This window comes from Leucoraja erinacea, chromosome 2 (genome assembly GCF_028641065.1).
Source record: "Leucoraja erinacea ecotype New England chromosome 2, Leri_hhj_1, whole genome shotgun sequence".
Lineage (NCBI taxonomy): Eukaryota > Metazoa > Chordata > Chondrichthyes > Rajiformes > Rajidae > Leucoraja > Leucoraja erinaceus.
In genome coordinates, this window is record NC_073378.1 from 101,642,592 (window position 1) to 101,664,698 (window position 22,107).

A 22,107-nucleotide genomic window follows, 5' to 3' on the forward strand; every position below is an offset into this window, starting at 1 on the left:
TACATCTTGGCAGGACAAATCAAAATAGGACGTACATGGTAAATGGTAGGGAAATTAAGAATGCAGATGAACAGAGGGATCTTGGAATAACTGTGCACAGTTCCCTGAAAGTGGAATCTCATGTAGATAGGGTGGTAAAGAAAGCTTTTGGTGTGCTGGCCTTTATACATCAGAGCATTGAGTATAGAAGTTGGGATGTAATGTTAAAATTGTACAAGGCATTGGTGAGGCCAATTCTGTAGTATGGTGTACAATTTTGGTTGCCTAATTATAGGAAGGATGTCAACAAAATAGAGAGAGTACAGAGGAGATTTACTAGAATGTTGCCTGGGTTTCAGCAACTAAGTTACAGAGAAAGGTTGAACAAGTTGGGGCTTTATTCTTTGGAGCGCAGAAGGTTAAGGGGGGACTTGATAGAGGTTTTTAAAATGATGAGAGGGATAGACAGAGTTGACGTGGGTAAGCTTTTCCACTGAGAGTAGGGAAGATTCAAACAAGGGGACATGACTTGAGAAATAAGGGACAGAAGTTTAGGGGTAACATGAGGGGGAACTTCTTTACTCAGAGAGTGCTGGCTGTGTGGAATGAGCTTCCAGTGAAGGTGGTGGAGGCAGGTTCGTTTTTATCATTTAAAAATAAATTGGATAGTTATATGGACGGGAAAGGAATGGAGGGTTATGGTCTGAGTGCAGGTATATGGGACTAGGGGAGAATACGTGTTTGGCACAGACTAGAAGGGTCGAGATGGCCTGTTTCCGTTCTGTAATTGTTATATGGTTATATGGTTACAGTGAGTTAATGTTACAATGTAAATCTTGCTTGTTGCAGCATCACTACTAGCAATGTGGATTCAGATTCAGACAAACACACAAAAACATAAATTATACCTAAACTCAAACAAAAATTCAGGGAGACAGTGAAAGAAAGGCTGCAAAAAAAAGACAATAGTGCAAAACACAATTAGAAAACAAGTTCATGTTTTGTTTTGGATGGTGTTGAGGAAGTAGAGCAACTTATATTCACCCAGTGGCACAGAGGCGCAGCGGAAGAGTTGCTGCCTTACAGCGCCAGAGACCTGAATTCGATCTTGACTATGGGTGCTGGTTGTACGATGTTTCGTATGTTCTCCCGGTGACCATGTGGGTTTCCTCCTTGTGCTCCATTTTACTTCCACATTCAAAAGACGTACAGGTTTGTAGGTTAATTGGCTTTGGTAAAATTGAAAAATTGTAAAAGATGTCCGTAGAATGTAGTAGAATGTTGGTAGAATTAAAGATGATTTTTCTCCCACAATTATTTTACTTATTCCAATCAATTCTGATATATCTCCCAAAACAATTCTTCAAAAAAATTGTTTCAATTGTTACAAATGTTATCTGGGACTATAAGAACCACAGAATAAATTATAAAAACATTTATTCCAAAGTTAATGGATGATTAGCTTCACCAAACTTTTTATTATATTATTGGGCAGTTCATATTAAAAATATTACCTTCTGGTTGGATGACATTGATCAACAACAAGACTGGCTAAAGATGGAGAAGGAGGCCTGCTTACCTTTTGTAATAGGCTCGATTCGTCAAGCTTCGATTAATTTGAATTAAAAAAATTAAATCCGATTACACATAGTGTTATACGTATGTGGAAACAATTAAAACCCATTCTAAAATTGGGTAATCTAACGCTTTTTCTCCCAATTGCAAATAACCCTTCTTTTGAACCGTCTGTTTTAGATAGAGGATTCGTTCAATGGAAAACCCATGGAATTAAAACGGTGGGAGACCTTTACCAAAATGGTATTTTTCTCTCATTTCAGGAATTACAGCAGAAATACGAGTTACACGGTAATAATTTTTTTAGATATCTGCAACTTGGAGACTATTTAAAACTCCATACGCAAGATTACAGACTTAGGGGTCCAAAAACCCTTGATGAATGTTTGAATAGACATCCCAACACAAATGAATTAATATCTTATATTTATAATATCCTCTTAGATACTGAGGTTCCGCCTTCAGAATCATATAGACGAGCATGGGAAGGCGAGTTGGCTCAATCCATAATAAAAGACACATGGGATGAAAGTTTACAATATATAAATCACTGTTCGCTAAATGCTACAAAGTGATACAATTCAAAATATTATACAGATTACATTATTAGAAGGTAAAATTAAATAGAACTTTTCCAAATATTTCCCCTCTCTGTGATAGATGTCAATTTCAAGAAGCCAATTTAAAGCATACCTTTAACATATAAAAATACAACATTTCTGGGTGGACATTTTTTAAATTATTTCTGAAGTTATCAATACCCAACTGAACCCAGAGCCCAAAATTAATAATATTAGGATTATCAAAACATACTACAAACTTTACGACAAATCAGAGCCAATTTCTTGATTACAGTCTAATAACTGCGAAACAATTAATACTTAAATTTTGGAAAAAACCAGCAGCCCCCACAATTAAAATGTGGGTTACGGAAATGACTGAGACCTTGCATTTGGAAAAAATAAGACTTGGCTTAATTGACAAACTAGAACTTGGTCTCTATTTATTGAATATTTGAAAAGGTAAATTGGATAAACACAGAATCAGGGTTGAATTCGTGAAAATGCATTTCGTTGTCTCTGTACTGTACACTGACAATGACAATTAAAATTGAATCTGGATCTGAATTCTGAGTTTGGGACTGGATGAATAGTTACAGGATCTATCTCCATAACCTTGTCATTGATAGATTCTCTCTGCATTTCCCTTTTCCTCTCATCTTCTTCTCTCTATTACTTTCTCTCACCTTTTTCTCCCTTTATCTTTATTCTTAAAAAAAAAAACGGAAGCCATGTAAGAAATTTGTAATTCAATTGTCGCTTACTATTATTTGTATACATGCTTCTAATTAAAATTTGAAAAAAAAATAGAATGTAGGATAGTGTTAGTGCATGTAGCGATTGCTGGTTGGCACAGTCAATGGGCCGATGAGCCTGTATCTGCACTGTATCTCTAAAGTCCCAAGTAAAGTCAGTCAGCAGCTTTAAAACGCATGAGGCAGATGTTTTGAAGCAGTCCTTGACCTAAATATGGCCTCTGAATATGTTAGTAAATTCTATCCCTCTCAAGTTCATGTTAAAACTGTGTGTCCCTCCTAGTAGTTACAACCTTCATGATTCTGTAATCCCTACCGATGATTTACTTAAGGTCCCAATGGTCAAAGTTACTCACGCCTATCACCAGTCATCGTTGATCATATAATTGGCTTTCTGACCTTGCCAGCATTATTTTATTTTGCCTCATTAGACATGTACAATATAAACTGTGATTGAGCTATCTTAGCATTCTACTAATTATGAATAAATATTTGCAAAGGACTTTTAAAGTGACTTTTAAAGTGAAAATGTAGCTATTTAAAGGGTGCATGTTGAGCAAACAACTGTTTTATATTTATAGAGGAAACAGTGCAATCTCACATTCACTCACTCACACACAGAAAATATAGTGGACTCACTCACTCACTGAGGCCGTGGGTCTGGCTGGCAGCTGCACTTCCCGCTCCTGCGATTAATCTTCCATCACGTTTTCTGTGGAAATTCTCCTCTCACACTGTTGCATCTCTTGTTGTTGTTCATTTCGGGTTGCGGAACAGAACAGTTTGGGGTGGGGGTACGTTGGAGGTGGCGAAACTGACGGAGGATTACTTTTTGTATCTCAGGTGAGGACTAGGGGGATCCTTAGTTTATGGAAGAGACCCTGGTGCGAGCCTATTTTGGTGGAGGAGGGGAACCCCCGTTCCCTGAATAATGAGGCTGTCAGATGTCCTGGTGTGGAATGACCGTGGAGCAGATGCGCGTAGACGGACTGGGAGTAGTCCTTACCAGGTGGGAAGAAGTGTGGTCCATGGGAGTCAGTGGGTTTATAGTGTATGTCGGTCAGAAGTCTATCACCTATGGAGATAGTGAGGTCAAGGAATGGTAGGGAAGTGTCTGTAAACTGCCCTGGAAGTTAGTGGTGAAGTGGATGAAGTCAGTCAGTTGTGTGTGGGTGCAGGAGGTAGCACCAATGCAGTCGTCGATGTAGTGGAGGTAGAGGTCGGGGATGGGGCCCTGGTATGTATTGAACAAGGATTGCTCGACGTAACCTACAAATAGGCAGGCATAGCTGGGGCCCATGCTTGTGCCCATAGCTACGCCTTGTATTTGGAGGAAATGGGAGGAGTCGAACGTGAAGTTATTGAGGGTAAGGACCAGCTCCGCTAGGCGGAGGAGAGTGTCAGTGGCTGCATATTTTATGTAGTTGTACTGTAAACTCCTTATTCTGATATTCTGTGACTTTGCCAAACAAGGCAAGTACCCAGTATTTTTGTTCTTCACTACCTTATCTACCTATGGTGCTGCTTCGAGAATTCTTGTAACCAGTGTTCCTCTGTTCCTCAGTACTTGCTACTATTCATTGTGTACATTCTAGCTTTATTAGTTCTCCTAAAATGTATCACCTCACATTTATCAGCATTAAATAGCATTTGTCATTGTTCTTCCCATCTTACCAACTCATCAATTTTCATGTAATCTGCAAACTTACCAATTATATCTCTTGCATTCATATCCAACTTTATCTTATCTATCAAACAGCAAGACAACGTAAATAATAAACAGCACAGTGATATAACAACGTCGCACTGCCTGCTGGTCTTTCCACTAGCAAGAATGCAAAGTAGTAAGATCTTTATGAATTGAAAGTCTCAATGGTAAGGTTATACACAGTCACTGATAAACTAGAAAATATTGGAAATATCTCTCACCCTAGAAAATATTGGAAATATCCCTCACCCTCGTCCGAAAGGAGCCAGGTATGAAATAATTTTTTATTTGCCATTTGTTTTGTTTGCCATTTTCATTTTAACAGCCATTGGCAATGTGGTCCTTGCACTGTTCTTGTCTGCGGCAAGTGGCTGTTTTCCGTGATAACTGCCTAACTGAAGAATAGACAAATATGCATTTTCTTCATTGACTTTTAGATGAGGAAACTAATCCCTCGATGGTTAAAATGTCTGACTGGGAATCCTCCTTAGATAGTCATAGAGTCATAGAGCGTGGAAACAGGCCTTTCGGCCCAACTTGCCCACACGAATCAACATGTCCCATCTACACTAGTCCCATCTGCCTGTGTTTAGCCCATATCCCTCTAAACCTGTCCTATCCATGTACCAGCCTAATTGTTAATTAAACATTGCAATAGTCCCTGCCTCAACTACCTCATCTGGCAGGTCATTCCATACACTCACCACCCTTTGTGTGAAAAATTAACTCCTCAGATTCCTATTAAATCTTTCCCCCTTTAGCTTAAACCTATGTCCTCTGGTTCTCGATTCCACTACTCTAGGCAAGAGACTTTGTGCATCTACCCAATCTATTCCACTCACGATTTTATACAATTCAATAAGATCACCCCACATCCTTCTTTCAGAAGATTGATTTTCTTGGTGTGCGCTCTGCCGAATTTTAATAATCATGCAGTTTTGGAAGGGGGATGCCTACATATCAATATTTGATTTGTGTAAGGGCTTGAAATCAGCAAAAAGTCCTTAAGTTACTGACATACTATTCCCTGTGGGTATTTACCACGTAGACTAATGAGAGAAAGGGTCTATTACTTATAGAATTATTGCAACTGCTAGAATAAGTACAAGCAACTTTAAGTAAATAATGATCGCTATAAATAGCAACTTCCCGTAGCATTATGCTTATTCAGACAAATACATTTTTGAACAGTTGTTGGTTCATGTATTGTACTGTAAAATGACAGCACTGGGACACATTGAGGTTGCATGATGATTGGCATCACGATCTACTGACTCTGTGTACTCACGATCCATCCTTCACTCTGTGCATGCTAAAATCCTTACCAGGATGGTGTCCTTCATGATTTAGCATATAAATGTGTGCACAGACCAGAAGAACCATATTGGAGGACTAAGAGCTGTAAAAAAGGAATGTTACATTTTAAACTTTTGCACAAGCACACGCATATACTGAAATACAAACAAGAATAGTTGAAGCATTGCTAATTTAAGGGGCTGTCCCACTGCAGCGACATAATTGGCGAGTTTAGACATGACACTTTCTCAAACTCTCCTATACTCTTCTAAACTTGCCAATTAGGTCGCCGCAGTGGGACAGCCCCTTTACTTTAGTATATTCTGTATGTTGCAGCCTCAGAAGTCAATGTTTATGCCACTAGGGTGCAAACTGCCCCAGCGGAATATGAGGTGCTGCTCCTCCAATTTCCGGTGTTGCTGACTCTGGCCATGGAGGAGGCCCAGGATAGAAAGGTCGGATTCGGAATGGGACGGGGAGTTGAAGTGCTGAGCCACCGGGAGATCAGGTTGGTTAATGAGGACCGAGCCGAGGTGTTCGGCGAAACGATCGCCAAGCCTACGCTTGGCTCACCGATGTAGATCAGCTGACATCCAGAGCAGCATCTTCCCATCTCCCCCCCTGTCTGCTTTCCGCAAAGACCGCTCACTCTGTAACTCTCTGGTTATTTCTTCCCTTCCCTTCCCTCCCGCAGCACCCCCTCCCCGGGCAGTTTCCCTTACAACCGCAAGAGATGCTACACTTGTCGCTTTACCTCCCCCTCAACCTCGTCAGAGGTTCACCTGCATCTCCTCCAACCTCATCTATTGCATCCGCTGCTCTAGATGTCAGCTGATCTACATTGGTGAGACCAAGCGTAGGCTTGGCGATCGATTCGCCGAACACCTCCGCTCGGTCCGCATTAACCAACCTGATGTCCCTGTGGCTCAGCACTTCAACTCCCCATTCCAAATCCGACCTTTCTCTCCTGGGTCTCCTCCATGGCCAGAGTGAGCACCACCAGAAATTGGAGGAGCAGTGTCTCATATTCCGCTTGGGCAGTTTGCACCCTAGTGGCATAAACATTGACTTCTCCAATTTCCGGTAGCCCTTGCTGTCTCCTCCCCTTCTCAGCTCTCCCTCAGCCCTCGGGCTCCTCCTCTTCCTTTCTCCTTTCTTCTCCCCGCCCCCCCCCTCCCTCATCCCCCACCCTACATCAATCTGAAAAAGGGTTTTGGCCCGAAACATTGCCTATTTCCTTCGCTCCATAGATGCTGCTGCACCCGCTGAGTTTCTCCAGTACTTTTGTTTATCTTCGATTTTCCAGCATCTGCAGTTCCTTCTTAAGCCTCAGAAGCAATGTGATCCTTGGAATAGAATTACTTTATTGGGAAATAGGAAAAAAGCTGCAGATACCAACTGAAAAATCAACTTAATTTGCTTAACATTAAGCCTCTTTCTTCGAGAATCCTGATAATTATTCTTGTTTTTAAATTGATTTATGCAGACAAGATAGGCAATTTTAACCTGTTCCATTTACAGCAGATTTTCTGTTTGTCTGGAACTACATATTCTGTAAAAGGTTGCAGTGATGAGTGAAGATGTGGTGCATTAATTATTTGCTTTATTAAAAAGGAGACCAAAGACATGTTACACCAAATGATCAAAGCAGTGTAAGTTGACGGACTATTACGTTTAAGGCACGTTTTGCTAGCTCTGCACTGAAAAATATGAAAACATTATTATTGACAATGTAACCGGTCAACTAATAAAATATGTCACAATAAGTAAGGTGCAAACTCTAACCAGCTATTTTTAAAGCGTAAATGCGGTATAAAATTTTCTCACATTAGATGATTATCAAACTGCTTCAGGCAGAGACTACAAACAAAGCAAAGCCCATTTCTTTTCAAAGCCATACCAGATTCCCAATTCTAAAAGAGGAGGCATTTAAGGTACATCAGGTTTTCAATGAACGTGCAAATTCATAGTTGGACATACAGAATGGAATCCCTCTCTTGCTCTTTGCCGTTTTAATGATGCCGAGGAAGATAAGCTGGAGCCTCGAGCATCCTGTGCTGACACTTCCCTGTGTTCTCAATTCAGAAGTATTATTAGAGATCAGTAAGTCAAGAGAGATACTAAATTTCCCACGGGCATAATGATCCCAACCTGAGCGGGGAGGACCAGGCAAGAAAATAACAGTCTCAATAACTGAATAAAGGTTAGAAAAATGAACTAAAACCAATTTGTGCGTCTACTTTTATTAGTAGTGGGGGGAGTTATAAAAAAGAAAGGATATAGTGTGCTGGCTCAGACCCCTGGATCTGTCTCCACCCAATGGTATGCCAATGATAGATTTGCTTGCTGTCAGTAAAAGTAGATATGAAGTGACTGTTGCTTCATAAATGACTTCACCTGGGTCATTCCCTCTCCCTTCTCCCATTGGACAGAAGGTACAAAAGCTTGAAAGAACATGCCACACATTTCAGGAACAGCTTCTACCCTCTTGTTACAGACTACTGAACGATCCCCCCCAGAAAGTAGGGTGTAGTCTCAAACTCCTAATATATATAATTGTGAATCTTACCCTTGAATATTTGCATTTCCTCTGTAATTATAATGCTGTAGCATTATAGATTATACTCTGGTATTTTTTAATTTGCACTACCTTACTTGTGAATGGCTTGACTATACCCATGTAAAGTATAATTTGACTGGTTAACACGCATTCAAGGTTTTTCATTGTATCTTGGTACACATGACAAGATCAAACCAATCCCAATGGCACTATGTGTAAATATCATGATTGTTAATATCTACCATCATGACATATTTAGTACTCTTGTAAGCCATCCAAAAATACATCACAAAGTTGGAATGAAATAAAACTGAGGCCAATGAGGAAAGCAGTAGCTAGGATGACCATAGAATTGGTCAAGTATGCAAGCATGGTGGATCCACTTGGGTTGATGGCAGAGAAAAATGAGTCAAGGACAATCACCAGAAATCACGGGAATATTCAGAGTTCAAATGTTTACTGATTACACATCACTGTAATAACAGCTTGTCAAAGTTCAAAATGTTATTAGTTCCTTTAGGACACAGATGCTGTTTAGTGTTCAGGAATAATGTGCAACCTGTACATAAAAACTGAGACTGGCCATTTATATAATCCACAGCAGTACCTGCCTCCACTATTCATTCTGCACCATTTTCATTAATTGATTGTGCACCGACTAAACAATAAGAACCCCACTGTTATACATATTGCACATTCTGTCTACCAACAACTTCACCAAATGTTAAAGTCACATTGTTTTCCAGAATGTCAAAATGGATCAATGCTGATTCTGGCCTGCTGCACAGAGAGCACAGGCACTCACAAAACACTTCATTGCCCGTCGTTTAATAACATGTAACATATATATTACATTGTTTTATTGATATTTTAAATTAATCAGTAAGACAATGATACTGGACAAAAACATTTATTTAAGGATTTATTGGGAATACGTTGAAATATTGTTTACATATTGAGGAAGAAATTCAGTTCACTTAATGGGGAGTCAAAAGTTAAAATGCAGGTCAGGCTGGTGAAACTTACTCACTACAATGATGTAGAGAGCACACTGGATTTCATAGAAAGCCATGATTACGAACAGGCTCTGTTTTGATGTATAGGTTTCTGAGCAATTTAAGCAGTGTTTTCTAAAATGTTCACTGTGTTTATTTAATCAAAATAAATAGATTTTTAGAACATAAATACTGTAGGTCACTGCCTGCTTAGCCTTAACATTTAATCTTCCCTCCTCCCAAGATATAGTTATGTTCACTGGATATAACTCTGGGGCGGTTACATTATTTACATTACACGGCATTACTCTTCTTGCTGTTATGCTCCCATACTCTACATAGACTATTCAATATTGCATGTCCCACGAATTTGTTGCCCATTTTGGGTGTAATTTTTATCTTTTCCATAATGTTCTTTCAGCCATGCATCCTTTCAACCTGAATTACGGTATGTTCCTTCCCTTATGTGCGCACAGTTTTGAACAAAATCAGGTTACTCACCGCTGTATGTAGTGCATGCAGCTGAAAAATGGGTGAATGAGTAAGGTTCACTACTACATTCTGCTGTGTTCCCAACCTGAAACGTCACCTATCCATTTTCTCCAAAGATGCTGCCTGACCCGCTGAGTTACTCCAGCATTTTGTGTCCATCTTTCATATGAAACAGAATCTGTAGTTCCTTTTTATTATATTCGGACTGCTTTTTAACTTCTGGCTCTCCATTTTATAGGTCCCTCTTAATAAATCTGTAAAAAAAGATGGAAATTGTATGGAAATGTAACCGAGTTCCATGCTCTCTACAGTATTGCACAGATATACTGGTAAAGCACTGCAATTGCAAGGAATAGACAAATCTACATGGGGAAAAAAGAATCAGGATATTTTCCGAGAAGCTGATGGGAGACCGATGATGGCTTCCTGATGGAGGCTTGGCAGCTCCAAATAAGTTAGGGAAGCATCAGTGACTTTTATTATTCCTCACACAGACATGCAGCTGATGCAGCACTATGATAGCAAATGGATCATTTTATTGATATCCTCGAGTCAGTCCCCATTCTATCTGGAGGAGATACACGCCAAGAATACCTGTCAAGCCAATATATTCAACGCATCTGCTCCCAATAGCTGCTTGACAAACCTGTCACCAGAATGTTCATGTCAACATTACAGAAATTATAGATAACACCAAGAGACACCAGGGGGCAAACACTACCTGCGGCTTTAGTTCTTCGACATTTTCTGTCCCCTAATGTAGACTTAATGCAGAAGAGGACTGAGAACCATTAACATTCTGTGTAGTTGCCCTTGTGAGCTCTGGGCTATGCTATCGCCGACTTGGAAGGCCATTTTATATTTTTTTTTATTGTGAGTCTGCCTCACTGACATTTATCTCTGGGTCTATAATCATGTATAATTATTTTATTTTGGAGCCGTTAAAACGAGTAAATCGTTTGTCCCTGTCGCGGACAATGGACCGCTTTGTAAATTTATGACTCAAGAATTATTTTCAAAAATGCATTTATTTCACAAATGATCCCCATGGAGCTATTTTGAAAAAGGTAAATTTATGGAAGCTTAAAGGCTTTACGCATTTTCTAGTCAAGGGGCAGAATCAGATAAATGTCAAACGAGTATATTTTTAAACCCGATGCTAGTATATTAAGAATGCTCTGCCGTGACTAAACCAGATAAAATAATGCATTGTTGCTCGTCCAGTGGGATTATTCCTTTCCCTTGTGGCAGTACCACTGTTACTATCAACTAATGTACTGTCTGTTTATATACAAGCACTTACACAGACTTATTTACAGAGGTTCTATATCATGGAGCTATTGGCAAAATAATGTTTAAATATGTAGATGAGTTTAGATTTTCAAATGATTCCATTTAAAAAGGACCGTCAATTTCAAGTTATGGTATTGGAGCCAACACATTTATGTTGGCATTGTGTTGGCATCATGTTTTCAGGGAATTACATTTATTACAAATACAAACTGTAAAACTCAGTTGTGTTACTTTTGGTTCCTTTGGCTTCACTTCATATCCTCTTGACTTGTCTGCCAATAGGTTAAGTTTCTCTCAACTGTGTCTGTCTAGACCTTTCATTCTGGCACTGATTCAACACCAAATCTGTCGCATTGCAGCACAAACTCCATGGTATTGCATTTCCATCCAGCTCTTCTGGTCACCAACTAAGAATGATCACAACATCCCCATTCTGACACGTAACAATTGCCATAGCTCGAAATAAATTACTTTGCAAGAGGTCTGTTGATGAAATGATATTGCAAATTAATTTCTAAAATAATTATTATAAATAAGCCGACATGCATAAAACTAAAATACCAATCAAAATTACCAATTAAAATTATATATTTTTACTCAATGAACACCTGCAAGCTTATATTTAGTAATAAGTGAAGTAATAAGTGAACTTGCCTTTTATACATAACCAAACGTTATGGATTGTGAGGAAATGCACTTCTGCTGAATCATTCAGTCTTCCTGGATGTTTACACAGTTATCAAACTGTGACCTAATTAAAAATAATCAATATTAACAAAGTGTATATTTACGCTTTGTGAGTTCTCGAATGAACTAATGTATTAGTGCCAGAGATTACTACTGTATAAGCTTGACATTAGAGATTCCAAAAGAGAAGGTAAATATATTTTTTAACCATTATATAACTTAACAGTATTCCACTTCAAAATAGTGTGAAGAAAGGTCCAGACCCAAAACCCTTCCTTTTTCACCATAAATGCTGCCTGACCCTCTGAGTTGCTCTATCACTCTGTCCCCCACTTCAAAATAGCCACCTTTAATAATCGGAAAGAATGCCTGATATTAGACTGGTAATGCAACTGAGAATTTGTATGGTGTAGGAAAGAATTGCAGAAGCTGGTTTAAATCAAAGGTAGACACAAAATGCTGGAGTAACTCAGCGGGACAGGCAGCATCTCTGGAGAGAAGGAATGGGTGACGTTTCGGCTTGAGAACCTTCTTCAGTCTGGAGAGGAATGGGTGACGTTTCGGGTCGAGACCCTTCTTCAGTCCGAAGAAGGGTCTCGACCCGAAACGTCACCCATTCCTTCTCTCCAGAGATGCTGCCTGCCCCGCTAAGTTATTCCAGCATTTTGTGTCTAACTGAGAATATGTATTGATGAGTTGAAAAAGATTATTTATTTTTGCAACAGTCATAATTCAGCATACCTGTCATAACATTTATTTCAATTCATTAGTAGTAAACTAGTTGGGAATGAAAGGATCTTGATCTTATTATTCTGTTAGATAAATATGATCATGGCTGATCATCCCCAATCAGTACCCCGTTCCTGCCTTCTCCCCATATCCCCTGACTCTGCTATTTTTAAGAGCCCTATCTAGCTCTCTCTTGAAAGCATCCAGAGAACCCACCTCCACCGCCCTCTGAGGCAGAGAATTCCACAGACTCACAACTCTCTGGGAGAAAAAGTGTTTCCTCGTCTCCGTTCTAAATGGCTTACTCCTTATTCTTAAACTGTGGCCCCTGGTTCTGGACTCGCCCAACATCAGGAACATGTTTCCTGCCTCTAGCGTGTCCAAACCCTTAACAATCTTATATGTTTCAATGAGATATCCTCTCATCCTTGTAAACTCCAGAGAGTACAAGCCCAGCTTCTCCATTCTCTCAGCATATGACAGTCCTGCCATCCCAGGAATTAACCTTGCAATTTAGATCTCTCTTGAATTCAATTAAATAGATAGGAAATAGGAAGAAATCAAACTTAAAATACCGACAAGGTCACCAATTCTAATGCCAGGTTATGCGACGAAGAAAAAATGAACACTCCTTGCTGAGCCACATTTGCTGTTTAATAAAAGTTGAAAAGACAGAGAATAAACAGTTAATTTCCACATAGATAGCCAATGTATTTCCAAAGAGCAAAGGAAAATAAAATAACTGTGTGCGGCTCCACTCCCACGCAACTGCAGCTTCTTAAAGAGACACTACTTTTTAAAACACATGAGATTCTATAAAGATTTATCACGTAAATGAGCAAGCTCATTCAATGACATCCTATTTCATCTGAATTATAGGATTAATTCAACGTTCACCCAGAACCGGTTCCACAAACAAGTAACAGTCTTTAAACTCACTCACTCTACACCCTCTTTTCTTTGACATTCACTCACAAATTTCCACACCTCATGCAAATGCTGAATCTCAGATATTCATACACGTTAAAGCAATAAAGTAGACTATTATCTGAATGGTGGCCGATTAGGAAAAGAGGAGATCCAATGAGACCTGGGTGTCATGGTACACCAGTCATTGAAAGTAGGCATGCAGGTGCAGCAGGCAGTGAAGAAAACAAATGGTATGTTAGCATTCACAGCAAAAGGATTTGAGTATAGGAGCAGGGAGGTTCTACTGCAGTTGTACAGGGTCTTGGTGAGACCACACCTGGAATATTGCGTACAGTTTTGGTCTCCTAATCTGAGGAAAGACATTCTTGCCTTAGAGGGAGTACAGAGAAGGTTCACCAGACTGATTCCTGGGATGGCAGGACTTTCAATATGAAGAAAGACTGGATAGACTCGGCTTGTACTCGCTAGAATTTAGAAGATTGAGGGGGGATCTTATAGAAACTTACAAAATTCTTAAGGGGTTGGACAGGCTAGATGCAGGAAAATTGTTCCCGATGTTGGGGAAGTCCAGAACAAGGGGTCACAGTTTAAGGATAAGGGGGAAGTTTTTTAAGATCGAGATGAGAAAACAAAATTTCACACAGAGTGTGGTGACTCTAAGAGATGCTGCAACATTTCAATCAGGAGCAGTTGACTTCAGCAGGTTTAAGCTTTCAAAATAACATCTGATCAATGAGTGCTAGCATGGTGAACAACAATGTCAACAGAACTGGTTATTCACAGAGTCATAGAATATGGAAACAGGCCCTTCAGCCCAACTTGCCCACACTGGCCAACATGCTCCATCTGCCTACGTTTGGTCCATATCTCTCCAAATCTGCCCTATGCATGTACGTGTCTAACTATTTCTTAAATATTGGGAAAGCTCGTGCCTCAACTATCTCCTCTGGCAGCTTGTTCCATACACCCACCCCTCAGAAAGTTACCCCTCAGATTCCTATTCAATATTTCTCCCTTCACTTTAAACCTATGTCCTCTGGTCCTCGATTCACATACTCTGGGCAAGAGACTGTGCATCTTCCTAATTTATTCCTTTCATGATTTTATACACCTCTATAAGATCACCCCCCATTCTCCTGTGCTCCAAGGAATATAGTCCCAACATGCACAACCTCTCCCTACAGCTCAGACCCTCTAGTCCTCGTTGCTGCACTGATGATAACAAGGTGCATAGCCATACACAAACTGGAACACGTCACATCCCTAATTAGAGGAAGGATATTCTTGCTATTGAGGGAGTGCAGCGTAGATTTACAAGGTTAATTTCCGGGATGGCAGGACTATCGTATGCTGAGAGAATGGGGCAGTTGGGCTTGTATACTCTGGAGGTTAGAATGATGAGGGGGCATCTTATTGAAACATATATTATTAAGGATTTGGACACGCTAGGGGCAGGAAACATGTTCCCGATGTTGGGGGAGTCCAGAACCAGGGGCCACAGTTTAAGAATAAGGGGTAAGCCATTTAGAACGGAAACAAGGAAACACTTTTTCACACAGAGTTGTGAGCCTGTGGAATTCTCTGCCTCAGAGGGCGGTGGAGGCAGGTTCGCTGGATACTTTCAAGAGAGAGCTAGATAGGGCTCTTAAAGATAGCGTAGTCAGGGCATATGGGGAGAAGGCAGGCACGTGGTATTAATTGGGGATGATCAGCCATGATCACATTGAATGGCAGTGCTTGAAGGGCCGAATGGCCTACTCCTGCACCTATTGTCTATTGTCTAACTCACTTGTGTAGCTTACAATATAAACACTAATTCTCCAATTTTATGTGACATCTGACAATCCCTCCCCCCTCCCCTTTCTCCCCCGCACCCCGTCCTTTTTCCCTCCATCCCTCCCCTGTAATGCACCTGGACTTCGTACCTATTTTTCCCCTCCTCCTCCTTTATTTCTTCCTCCGGCTTCACAATTTGAAAATCTTCACAGTCTGTTTCATATCTTCTGCTTTAATCATTGGCCTATGTTGCAACCATCTGCCTCACCTTTGTCCACCTATTACCTACACACTTTGTCCTGCTTCTACTCTCTCCCAGCTTTCTCCTCCGCCCCCTCCCCCCCAATCGTTCTGAAGAAGAGTTCCGAACCAAAAGGTCACCTATCCATGTTCTCCAAAGATGCTGTCTGAACCACTGACTTACTCCAGCACTTTGTAACCTTTTGTGTAAACCAGCATCTGCAGTTCCTTCTTTTTGAATACCCACATTTCAGGTCCACCCCGGTTTGCAATTACAGTGCACATATTCCAGCATAATCCAATCTTGTCTCTTTATGTGGAATGTAATATAATATCAAAGAAATAATGGTGTCCCAAGCCAAAGTAATAATTTGAGTATGACATAGAAGGCATGCACAGTTTTTGATTTAGCTTCTTGATGTTTTTGCACTGACTTATAATAGAGTTTCTTCTAAAATTATAGTGTTTGGACGAAAATCGATTCAAAAAATATTTTAAATGTTAACATTACAGAATCTCAGGACAATAATTTGAAGGTTAAGAGAACAAAAGAAGCATAAATAATTAAAGTTCTTCTCTGTAATTAAAAAATGAAAATTCATATTTTATAAATTGTAACCTTACAATTAAAATATGTATTGAATGATTTCTTTCAAAATCTGAGTAATCTTTATTTCTTTTACAAATGTCTTTGTACAAACATGGGGAGCTAAGCTCAGATGATACTCATCATAAGTGAAAGATTTTGGGAAATTTAAAAAAGTTATTGAAGTAAGGTCTAATAAACTGTTCAAAATTTGAGACGGGTTTAAAAAAAAAGTATACTCGTAGACTTAAGAAAGGTTAAATATTTAAATCAGAATATATCGGAGACAATAAAATGGCAACCATTGTAATCTTTACAACATAATTACTTCCACAGAAACTATCTGACGTGTAAGGTAGCTAACGTCAGGATAAATTGAAGTCAAACCAAGTTTTACACTACAGATGATGTTTCACTTTGAAATATCTTGAGCGATACCAAAACGGTAGGACATCTCAGATAACCTTTCTGTTGAGCAAAAACATCATGTGACTTTGTTACTAAGTTACACTCCTATGACCAAGGGATAAGTTTAAATTTGAAACCAACGAACGATACATGTAATACAAAGTGGAAAATTTATCTTAGTGCGACTATACTGGGGGGGGGGGGGGGGGGGGGGGGGGGGGGGGGGGGGGTGAAACATGTTTTTTGTCTTTTCCTTCTGGAGAATACGACTTTTTCTTGTCGTATCCCCCTTCTCTGCCTCCGTCTGCGCTGAGTCCTAATGGCGGAGCTGGCGGCCTCCAACTGCGACCGGCCTCGAGGCTCCGGAGGCAGAGCCAACCGGGCTGTGGCGGCGTTCCGGCGTTCCGGTGGCGGTGGCCAATTCACTGGATGTTTTCAGGAGAGAGTTAGAGCTAAAGGAATCAAGGGATATGGGGAAAAAAGCAGGAACAGGGTACTGATTTTAGATGATCAGCCATGATCATATTGAATGGCAGTGTTGGCTCGAATGGGCCAAATGGCCTACTCTTGTTTTAATGTTTAAATAAGAAAATGTGAAAAGGTTATATTAAGGGGTTCATTGGAATCAACATAATTTGTGCAGCCAACTAATATAATTACTATGAATCAAATTATCTAATTCCATGCCATGATTTCTATGTTTCTGTTTTGTTAATCTATTTAGTAGATTATGCCTAGGTCCTGGAATGTTTTTCTGACAACTCATTCCTCTGCCATTTCTTATGCTGGCTGGAGACTTTGTTCTTCAAGTAGCCTGGGTTTCAATAGAGGGGTATTGGAGATCCTTAATCAGTGGATATATAGGATAATGCCTGGGACTTGCCTGGTACAGGCACTGCTCATAAGAACCAGAGCGTGGACTTTGAACACGGCGCCAAAACATAGCGCCTCCTGCATGTGACTCGGTAGATTATTCCTGCACACTTGGGTCCAGGGAATGGTGATACTCTGCTGGACTATTTGTAAGAACAATAATTTCACTGTGTTAACAATTAGCATACAGTATGTGACAATAAAAAGGACTATTGACATCTTGAATGTTGACACTGTGATAACATCAGAAGATGTGTCTTCACACCTTTCCAATCGATAGTGCAACTTTGGAATCTTTGGGGTGTGGAATGCACAAGAGGTTCAAACATGTGAGTCAAAAGCAATTATGGAATAAGCTAGCTTTTATAAAAAATAGTTAGCCCACTCCACGCTAATAAAGATCATTCCTCACTGGATGCACTATGCCAAACAACTGAGATCTGGAATTGAAGTGTTCAGATATACCAGAGCCACATTCTTAAACTAAAGGGAGAGCCATTCAGAACTGTGAAGAGAAGAAATTTCTTCATTCACTGAAATTTGATTCTTTGGAATTCACTGCCCATAAGAACTGCAGAGGCTCGGACGTTGAAAGATTTGTGAATATTAAGAGATTCAAGGATCATAGTAAACATGCCCAGGCAGTAAGGCTGCAGTAAAAGATTATCCACAATCTTATTGTACGACAGAATAGACACGAGGGGGTAAAGGCCTTCACTTCACTCCATAACCTGTTACAACCATGCCTGGCAGAAATCTGTTACTCTCATTCATCCCCAGCTATTGAATTGACATGTTGTGGAAGAGAGGGTCTGTGGCACTTCTACCCGAAGATGGGCTTCATGAGAGAGTTAGATAGAGCTCTTAAAGATAGCGGAGTCAAGGGATATGGGGAGAAGGCGCAGGAACGGGGTACTGAATGTGAATGATCAGCTATGCTCACAGTGAATGGCGGTGCTGGCTCGAAGGGCCGAATGACCTACTCTTGCACCTATTATCTATTGTCTACGACTTCCTTCCTGGTTTGGATATTAAGATTGTCCCCTTGCCACAAGCATTTCACTACACCAATTGGTGTATGTGACTAATAAATAAACCTTTGAACCTTTGAAACCTTTGCCCAAGGCTTTACGACTGGTGAACAATGTTTTTCTCTATTGATTAGATTCTTTTAAAGTGATCGATAATATTATCTCTTTAACATCTCAGGGAACACACATCTAGTTTATGTAATTCTTCTCTCTGAAGCTCTCATGACATGCTGGTGAATGTTTGCGATACTTTTTCCAATATATCCTTACTCAGTAGAGTGTCATGTATTACAGACGTGGTCTAACCAGCATAAGTGTTGAAAACCCTTATAGTCTGGTTGTATTTTTTTAATTGTTGCCAAGACATTAGCGGTTTTACATATGTTTTTGTGTTTGTCTACTGCAATTCAACAGTTTTGTGCACATGGAATACTGAATTTGTGTATTTACACAACGTTCAGTCTTTCACTTTAAAAAAACTTAAAAATCTATAATTTTGTTCCAAAATGGATGACACTGCTTTAAAATACTTTCACCACAGTTTAATACCATCACCTAATATATGTCTCACTTTATCTAATAAAGTTATGGAAAACCGTGAAGTGCATGTTCTATGTTATCTGAAAAGTAGTCTCCCGGTGGATAAGTCTCCCTCATGTTTGAGTGCACATTCTAGAAAATTCTCTCTTAATTCAATGTGATATTGCTCCAGTACTTTAAAAGAGCTGCTAATTTGTTTACTATGTTCCATTGCGTAAAAATCATAGGAATGTCATACCGATATGTTAAATGGTGACCTGTTATTACTGATTAGTTAATTTCGCTACAGTTATACACATACATCTAAATATTCTAATGTAGAATGAGGCATTTGCTAAACTGCCAGCTTTAGGTTTATTTTACATTTACAATATCATTGCATCTACATGACCATTTTAAATCTATTTTAGACAAGACCAAGTTGCCTTTGGATTTTTAGCAATGGTAGCAAAGTGTGCAGCTTTATATCTGACCTGCTGTGATTTTATTAATTGAGTATCAGTCACTTTGCCAAGTGAAACATCTTGCTGATACCCAAACATTAATTAACTGTGAACCACAGAACATGGCTACATGTTCATGTAATTATTATAACACATAAAACATCGGTTTCCTCAAACACATATAGATAAGGCCACTATTTATAAGGTCAAGAGATATTTGGAGCATTGCTAGAAATTAAATAAAATATCTCATTATTTAAATTGGTGCTGCAAAATGTAGAAGCACATCCGTGACATGACTACAGTGAGGGATAATGCTGCTGATCTCACACAGTTACGCTGAACTGATTTTTATATCCATTGCTTTATGATCAGCCTTCAAACCCCAAATTGCCCATTTATTCTATTTCTCTGTTTTCTATCAACAACCGAGGATTGTCCGTTTCATGCAGACACAAGGAACTGCAGATGCTGGTTTACAAAAATGGAACAGAATAAAAACAGGAATGTTGGAAATAAATAGCAGCTCTGTCAGGATATGAAAGATAATGATTTTGATGCAATGTTCTCCACCTCAACAGCTAAACGTTTTTATTTTTTCCCTTTCAAGTGCTGCTAATTTTCAGAATGTAAAACTTGAACGTAAAACCCAAGATAGCCAACCATTCCAGTAAATAAATCCCACATTGTGCAGGATGTGTATCTACTAGCCCAGTACCTATGTAAGCGATAAGGAAACAAAGGAATCATGTCCAAGTGTCCTTATACTTCACATCAGTTTCTGAAATAGAACACACACTGCCACATGATTCTTCTCATCTTCAATGAGCAATTTGAAAATATCAGACCGATTATCATGGTATAAATCAAAAGTTGAAATATATAAGTAAAACAGGTGAGTACTCGATATTTTGATTTGTAAATAAGGAGAGAGAGAATATACACTGCCAGTTTGCCAGTAATGGAGGGGATACACATTGAAAATAACTGGTGAAAGAAACTGATTTTTTTTACATGGTAAGTTGCAATAATTTAGAAACCAGCAAACGTGGTGTAAACTGATTCAGTGATATTTTTGAAAAGGAATTAGATGAATAGCAGAAGGGCAACTTTGCTGGATCGTGGAGAAAGGGCAGTGGAGTGTGACTACTGCAGATCTCTGACAAAGGCTCAGCACAATCATATGTCTGAAGAAGGATCTCGACCTGGAATGTCACCCATTCTTCTATCCAGAGATGCTGCATGTCCCGCTGAGTTACTCCAGCACTTGGTGTCTACCTTCAGCACAATCATACTGGGCTGAATAACGGTCTTTGTTTACATTATCTTTTTATCACATCACATGGACAGACAGCTTCCAACAGTATCATTATACTATCAATTAGCCTTAGATCCCCTTAGATCCCCTCTCCTATCACCTTAAACCCATGCTACAGTTCTACACTCTCCCCCCCCATCCCCCCTCTCCTCTGTGCCCCACCTGGACTTGCACCTATTTCTCCCCCCCACCTTTCCACTTCAACCTACATTCCTTCCTCAACAGCAACATGCCATCAATTTTTGTGTCATCCGCAAAATTAATAATTAGACCACATAATATTCTCATATATTTAATTTACATGTACATTACAAACAATGAAGATCTCTGCAGTTATTGCTTGTTACAGATTTCCAGACAGATAAATACCCATCCACCACTGGTCTCTCCACAGGCCAATGTTGAATCCAGTTTACCAACGTGCCTCTGATCCTGTCTTGAGAAGATTTTTGAAAAAGTTTGGTTTGGTTCAGTTGTAAATTCAGACCTACAAGAGAACCATTCGATGCAGAGGATCAACTTCTCCAGAAAAGATTGCTAGAAGGAGGTGTGCTAATGGATCTTACTCTGCCTGTGGCTATGAAAGTGAGAGTAAATTGATGGCTTGTGATCTGACTCCAGGAGGTGAGGATTCTGACAAGGTACCATGTCTACTTGTAGTCAAGAGCTAACTAATGCACTGTTCTCAGAGGATGGCAGGTTCATCCATTTCCACGAGTATACAGAAAAACATTTGGGAAAATAGTAAAACATTTCAGTCATTCGGGACTCTTGTACGATGTGCAGACTACATGGATCTGAAAATATGGTCCCCAATCAGCAACCTAACAACAAATAATATTATTTCATTATTCATTTGGACAAAATCCCAAAGTAAAACCATTTACACTGAGTTTCTATCATATTAGTAAATTACACAGCCTTGATCTTCAATCACATTTGCAGACACAAGAAACTGAAGATGCTGGAATCTTGAGCAAAAGATTTAGGGCAACACGGTGGTGCAACGGTAGAGTTGCTGGCTGACAGCACTTGCAGCACCAGAGACCCGGGTTTGACCCCAACTACGGATGCCGTCTGTACAGAGTTTATACGTTCTCCCCACACTCCAAAGATGTACAAGTGTGTAGGTTAAACGCCTTGGTAAATTGTCCTTAGTATGTCCCATAGTGTTAATGTGTGGGGATCGCTAATCGGTGCGGACTAGGCAGGCCGAAGGGCCTGTTTCCGTGCTGTATCTCTAAACTAAACTAAACTAAACTGAACTGAAGTGCTGGAGGAACGCGGCACTCTACTCAAATTCTCTCACTATAAAGACTAACACATTATTTGT